At 40.1% G+C, this 7,454-nt stretch overlaps 1 long non-coding RNA gene across 4 annotated transcripts; it reads right to left on the bottom strand.

Annotated features, from left to right (window-relative positions):
* Positions 1-691: 691 nt before the first annotated feature.
* LOC119337592 lies at positions 692-7,453 on the bottom strand. Of its 4 annotated transcripts, XR_005163419.1 has the most exons (10): positions 7,369-7,453; positions 6,157-6,931; positions 5,712-5,803; positions 2,998-5,614; positions 2,811-2,897; positions 1,949-2,299; positions 1,775-1,854; positions 1,550-1,644; positions 1,237-1,322; positions 692-1,031 (listed from the first exon to the last, which is right to left on the bottom strand). It is a non-coding gene; the product is annotated as an uncharacterized LOC119337592 (long non-coding RNA). The 4 variants fall into 4 exon arrangements; XR_005163418.1 differs by having other exon boundaries at positions 1,550-1,854; XR_005163421.1 differs by having other exon boundaries at positions 1,550-1,854; positions 1,949-2,020.
* Between the last annotated feature and the right edge of the window lies 1 nt (position 7,454).

The raw sequence follows: 7,454 nt of genomic DNA, 5'->3' as shown, positions 1-7,454 counted from the left end.
ACAAATGTTTTCTGGAAGTTAATGGCCAATAGAGGTCAGGGGACAAAGGTCCCTGGGCAATTGGCGAACAGATTATTATTTTTTCAACTTTCTTAAAGTACGTGGTAATCAGAAAAATTGTCATTTATAGAAATTCTATAATAATTCTATAACAGAGGAGGGAGGAGGGAAAATTGAGCGGAAAAGTTATACTGGAAAAACATAGTGCAGTATGGGTGAAAGTATTCATGGTTTGGATTGTTTTTTATCATTGATTCCTGATCATGGTCAATATCTATAGATAGTGGTAGAAAGGAAGTGATCTTGTAAATTTCAAAGCGAAATTCTAGATGATTTTGTCTTACACAACGATATCTTACCATGTTTTAAAAAGATATATAAAACATCCTTAATATGTCAAAGCTGAATACATTTACACACAAAAGGTGTCGATTGATTAGCTAAATGAGAATTATAGCATATATTACAGGAGGTTTTCTTGTTTAGAGCATGCATGGTAGTTTTTTTTGGGTCTGCTTTCTATACACAGTTTCGTTATCGATTTGATGTCTGTAAGGAGGGGCATAGGTAACTAAATTTAATGATAAAAGTGTGTGTGCTTGCCATGCTTTGCTTGTAGACTATCAGTAGTATTAGGTCTATGAGTGCTTAAATCGTAAGTTCACAAGGCTTACTATACAAGTCATTACACTGGTGATCAAACATACGTTAGATAGGTTGGCTTAATAAATATTTGTAGTAGGTTCAAATAGTCATGAGGGACATAGGGTACATTAACAAAGGGCTAAGAACGATATCCATAGAACATGGAAATAGGCTGGTTGAGATCTTAAACAAGGAAACGCATGAACAGGGGTTGCCAAACATGCGGTTTACAAATATGCGACGAACATAGTAATAGGCCATTCTGGATACTTGGACAATTGTGCGAAAACAGTAACTGCAAAGCAGGCTTCACTTGTCCTTGTGGGCAACGCTTTAGTTGCTAGATCCAAAGTAACCAGAGAGAAAGAACCAAGGACCAAAAGAACCTGATGAAAAATAGAAGCAATTTCATAAGGCGAGAGACCGACGTGACATCATTAGTGAAATTATTATTGTAGCAAAGCTTATGATGCAGTTAGTCTATTAGTTACTGATACAAGGCATAGGCATGAATGAATGTATCAGTCAATTTGGGAAACAGGAGGCAAAGATAAATTAGTGATGGCGCTATGGATGTGGAAACAGGAATACCTTTCATGCATGTTCATCCGAAAGTGTAGATCACTTAGCAACGAAACATTTTTGACGAAATGTTCTGTGCAGCAGCAGCAACATCTCTGAAATTAGCAAATTCCGAGGAAAGGGATTGTATGAGTTCCGCATATGCGTACTGTATAAAAATAGGAATCCAACAAGAGAAAACAAAGAAACTGAAGCAGCAAAAGCCAAAAGCTTAATTGCAAGGGGTTTCATAGTGGGAAGCTTGTTATGATTCATGCAGCCAACTCTAGCTTGTATAAGTAATCAATAATGTTGTATGTTTTGTTGTATATAGAGGGGGCACCTCATAAGCTTTTATGTCTGCAGAAGTGCAGTCTCCATGGTGTTAACAGCTGCAATCGCAGGAGCATCGGCATCAACATCAGTGGACGCAGATCCCTATGACATGGTCAAGCTAATTATTAGGAATTCTGGAAAAAGGAACTCTGGAAAACAAAGACGAATCTAGATTTGATAGAAACACTAATAGCAGATGAAACAAAGGATTTAGCAAGGTCAGTGTTATGACTTGGCCATTATCTTTTTTCTGCCAAACAAGGATATGTGCATGGGGCAGACTCCTCTTCTGGAACTCCACGGAGTGGAGGACTGAAAAACAAGAGGGCAAGTGAAAAATAGGAAAAGTACGATGCACGGACAAGAAAAAGGAAAGAAAAGGAAGGGAAGACACTGGCTACATTACCTACAACTACAGGCCCAAACACTTTCCCGGTCTTTATTTCTTGCAGGTACCCAAGTAACTTCATCTGATACACTTGAGCAGCAAAATTAGCTTCATTGATTGCCTGTTGTCCATGCTCAAGACCCTCAACTATCTCAGGCCAGTTTGGATCGTAAGTGAAGGTTGTGAATATATCAGGTGAGCCATGGACACGTGAAACAGCTATAGAATCGTGGAAGTTTTCAGTCATCGAGCGAAGTTTGCCCGCATAAGATGATGGCATTATATTTTTCTTGTTGACCTCAGACCCGCAACTTTATCAAATCCAGTAGCATCAACAACGTACTGACACTTTTGAGTGCCCATGTTGTCCTGAATTTTTTTTACGGGATCTTAGTTCAGCAGTTGGAAGATCATAAAGTAGCGTTTCATCAGAGTCAGGAAAATATACGAGGTAAATAGCAAGTACAGCCGACAGGATAGCAAGCAATCTGGTTTTTCCTACTTGTCTGCGTCTACGGCTTTCATAGTAGGGAAGAATAGGGCCCTATCATGTTTCGAAGCTAGCAACGAGGGACTGTATTATTATGAGAGCAGGGTAGGTACTGCAGTTATAATTAACTAAAGATTGTGTCGCTGATATTGACCGAGAAACAGGTATTAAGCAGGCGTTCCGAGGCATACTTAGGTGGACCAGTGAATTAATAAGACATTGAGCATGACAGCGCATGGCAACATTGAGGGGATTATCTATAAAAAAATCATAACGTGTGGAAAGCATCTTAAGTTCTCCGTTTTGTATGTTAGCATCTGCCTTGGTTATGCAATCGATAGAAATATTTTATTGTGACAAATCAGTTACAGCAGAGACTCAGGTTTTTACCTTTGGCTCAGTGGTTCTTGTTCTTGATGATGCCGAGCCTGGAGATCCCTCATCACAAACAGCTCCAATGTACATGTAGTTCATGCGCTGTGTGTCAGATTCGAGCCAGAGGAGTGAGGTTAGGGCGAGGAGAAAGCACAGAACAATTCGCAGAACAAAGGATAGAGGAGTCTAGGTGTTGATTCACCTTTGTTACCACAGGCGCTGAGGATTCGGTGTGGTAGCCGCTGGTGTGGGGGGGCGCACAGCAGAGAGAGGAGCCAGGGTTTCGGATTGGGGATTTAGGTAAAAGCATAACATCTTGCTCTTTATATACTGTGCGGAGCCTGAGCAAGATGTGTATGGGCCCTGGTGGCATGGGCTTCTAAAATTGCTTTGTCATGGGCCTGTTTTTGTGGTTGGTTCTGAGGATGGAAAATGTCCGTTAATATTGTTACTTTGCTTGTTTATCCTTCTTCTAAAACAAACCTTATATGGGCTTACTGATATACAGTGCTATATTTTTATGGGTAATTAGTATCATGTATCTACGTGGTAGTTTATTTTTAATAAAAAGCAAATCGAATAATAAAATAATTTATGTTACCTTATTTGTTTTTTTGGAATTATAGCCAGGTGGTCTAATTTTTAAAGCCATGTAGCTGTGGGACAGGGCTTTTGTGGCGAGGCTAAACTAAGAGAACTAAAAAGGAAGCAATCAACATTTTGTTTCATCTTTACCTAGCTTTTTCTGGATCAGGAATTTTATGGAGGCATCAAGAATCTAAATAAAGCCTGTGGAAAATAAAAGGCTTTCTTAGTAATCAACCGGCAGGTGCATCCTCATTTTGTAATTCCTAATGCAATTAACATGGAGATAGAAGAAACAACCTAGGTCCAATCAACCTGGCTGTGCAGAATACATTGCAGTAGGCATATATTAGGGCAGAAATAATTATATTGGAAGGGGTTGAAACGAATGTAAGTAAAATCCAGTAGCATGTGTGTGAATTTTAAACAACACAACATTTGTTTTAAAAAATGGGCTGATTAGTTAATAAGGAAGACTGATAATGGAGAGTTATCCGTTGGAGGACACCTCTTAAGACGGCATAATCAAAAATACAAGAACAAAAAGATACGCGAGGGAGAAGTAATAGGTAGCGAGCGGGAGACTGCAGGGTGCATAAGTGTAGATATAGTAATTTGACTTAAACTTATTTACAGAAACACCTAAATAGTGAAAGCTGCCCAACTAATGTAGATATGTCAGCACTGTGATCCCAGCTCTTGAAATATGGTGTTATGAGCTGGTAATTCTTGCATTGTACAACTCCAGAGGCACCTGAAGATCTTTAACAGTTGATTGTTCCACTGTTAATCCATTTGGAGCAGCCCAAATAGATGTCCTCTGAAATAATTTTGTTTTCATTTGTCCATATGGCACAGTCATAGAACCAAACATCAGGAGACTCACCAACCTGATGGCTATTGTTTTCTAACATGCACTGGGGGCTCAGGATGTCTTCAATTATAGACGGGCTGTAAAATTCAGTTGGCAGTCCTGTAATCCTTATCTGTTCTTTTCGAGAGAGGGTAGAAGATACACCTCCAACAGACGTCGACCATTTCTGAACTAAGAACTTACCAAGAGGTAGCTGGATTCCAGCAGCATCAGCAGACAACGTGTGAAACAAAGTTGTGGTTACTGGCCCTTGGAAATATATAAGGTATTTGGACCTGCCAACTTGCTTGACTATGACCTTTCCAGGACATTCAATCTGCATTTGCTGCAAACAGCGTGTTAACTTGTCCTCTGTGATAATTCTTCCCTCATCGCAAGCCGTCAAGAGGAATGATGATTCCAATATCCGCATTTGGTCAGCTGGTATGTCAACATCATTTAAATATGAATGGGAAACCATTCCTCTCTTTAGTGCCTGCAAGAAAGAAGGAATCCTCCTGTGTGTTCTTTGAAGAGACTTGTTATGATGAGCTCCAATATTAACTCTGTCAACACCAATACAAAAAGTCTCTGTGTTCCTGTGGCCACTGCTTTGGTTTCTTCCTTTGTCATACTTGCTGGAGACATGAATGAGTATATACCATGGGAATGGCACAACAGTTCTAACAGGCATGCCGTGCAACTTACTGATCGAAGCTTGCGAAAGATGAGATTGGCTTGACTAACATTCTCAACAAGGCAATGTGGTAGCAGGGCACGTTCAATTGCTCTTCTAGTCCAAAGATGTAATGGCAAACCATAGATCTGTACCTTTAGATGTTCAGTCATTGTCTCCATCATTTCTTCAATCTGAAAATCGTACATCCCCTGCTTCTTGGGGCGGAACCCCAGGCTGAGGACTTACTCGGAATGCTGCCAAGATATCAGTATCCTTAGTTTCTTGCTCTAGCTTCTTTAGGGGTTATTACTTCCTTAGGTATTGCTTCCATTGGCACACCTACATTTTTTACAGGGTAACATAGAACTTCAGTCCCATCTACTGCCATGGTCACTCCACTGGACAGAACCACACGTGCATAAGCTGTGGTTGGCTCATTCATTAAATCTAGCACCAACCGGGATTCATTATCATATGGAGCATACAGATATGGTTGATATGGCAGATGAAGATGTTCTGAAATGAGTGGCGTGACGTGGTTCTCATCCATAGGCCATCCATCCCACCGTGCTAGTATGTAGTGGGAACACAGCCGCGCAACCTCTCTCGTCTTGTGTTCTACTGCGCTTATAAAACCTTGTGAAGAAGAAATATCATCAATCATGTATTTCTCTGTTAACATCCACTCGCTCAATTGATCGGCTGTGGTAGTAATAAGTGTGTTAGGAAGTCATAAAGATAAAAAGATATGTATGCCTGCTCAAATGGCACTTGGTGTAGCATTAGTAAATTCATACACCTGTGGGTAGGTTGAAACACCAGGATTTGTTCTTCTCCATGAGATGCTCTCTGGTAATACCAAATCAATGGGTGAAGAGGGTTGTTTTTGATCTGTTGATGAACAAGGAGAATTGAGTAAAAAGGGCAAATATTTGTCTATATATTACGCTAGCAAATGTTCATTGATTTGATCTTAGAAGATTTAAAAAATTGAATGTATATTCATAGCAAAGATATTGAAAGGAAGAATCACAGTGGATGAAACCAAAGGCGTAGCACAGATAAATAACATTGTCTTAACACGTGGACATAGACTTTATACTTATACATGACCAGAGCGAAGTTCAGAAAGGATAAAGATTTCTAGGCCGAAGCTATGAGTAGACAGCTTCGCATCTTATTTAAGCAACCTAGGAGACTAAACACAACAAACACAGAGCCGCTTCATAGGGGTGAAGCCATACATATACAACTTCACATGGCAACGAGATAGTTCAACAGGCTCGATATGACGCTCATGGGGATGGGACATAGTCGTCATCCATGTGTTGATGAATATCATCGGCTGAATCTTCATCCGAGTGGCCAGTGTAGCTTTCTTCAGGCACTTCATAATCTGAGTACATGCCTTTTTCCTCTAGGAACTTAGATGTCGTAGTTATAGAGCTTTCAAGCGCGACAATTGAACTGTGAATCTCCATAATAGCTTGCTTCATATTAGAAACACACATCGAGGTAACAGGGTCCAAGAAAACGGCAGCAAGGTCTTGGATTCTGTTTGATGTATTGCGCACTTGTTCCACATAGTTACATGCTTCTTTAGTTATCTGCTTGATGGTTTTGCTATGCTGGTTGATTTCGTCTGACTGTTCTAGCAGCCTGGCTGATACTCTTGTATGTGTCATTTTCATTTGCTCTAGCTGATAATAGTTGTAGTCCACAAGCACCTTACCCTCTTTGTTCTGCATGTATTCGATGGCCTTATCGGCTGCATGATTCATTGATGCTACCCCATTCTGACATATACGGCTTGATAGTTTAGTCCGCCGCACTGAAGCATGGTACCGTTCTTTTGTACGGTGAAATTGAATCTCTGTTCTAAATCGATCTTGTGAAAGATGATGCACAAAGTATACTGGTTTAGGGAGACCGAGTTTCTCGAACATTGCTTCAGCCAGTGATGTGCTGGATAGCTCAACCAACTCCATGAGAATAGACCCATAAGATAAACCCAGAGGTCTGGCAGAAGGTATGAACACAGCGTCCATTAGGAACAATAAGACTGAGCTTTATGTTGTGTACATGCACTAACAATTAAAGAACGTTCTAGTGAACCTATGATAAAACGAAACTTTAAATATCATGAAGACATCGGGAGAGCAAAGGAGATGAATTAGTGTAGGAAGATAACAACAAGCATGAATACAGAGGAACGGAGCAGCTGGCCAAAGATTAAGCTGATAATATCTATAAATAGATTAAAGGTATTGAATTATCCACCATGATAATCTTGTGCAGCTGTAACATTTAGAAGCATGTAGCAGGACATGAAACGGAAGCTATCAGACCATCCCTCCAACCGATTTTATGTAGATAACAAAGTCATAAGAAAGCATCTACCTAGACAGTGCATTCTAAAGCAGGACTATAAGTGGATCTCAAATAAAAGGATATACCTTGGTAATCAGGGCTGTCCTTGATGGATGATCTTGTTACTCTTGGTGAACATCAGAACGGATCTAAGAAGCAAGAAATCAAAACA

This window comes from Triticum dicoccoides, chromosome 7B (assembly GCF_002162155.2).
Source record: "Triticum dicoccoides isolate Atlit2015 ecotype Zavitan chromosome 7B, WEW_v2.0, whole genome shotgun sequence".
NCBI classification, from domain to species: Eukaryota; Viridiplantae; Streptophyta; class Magnoliopsida; order Poales; family Poaceae; genus Triticum; species Triticum dicoccoides.
Note: the sequence above shows the minus strand (reverse complement) of the source record. Positions and strands in the feature narration are given on the sequence as shown.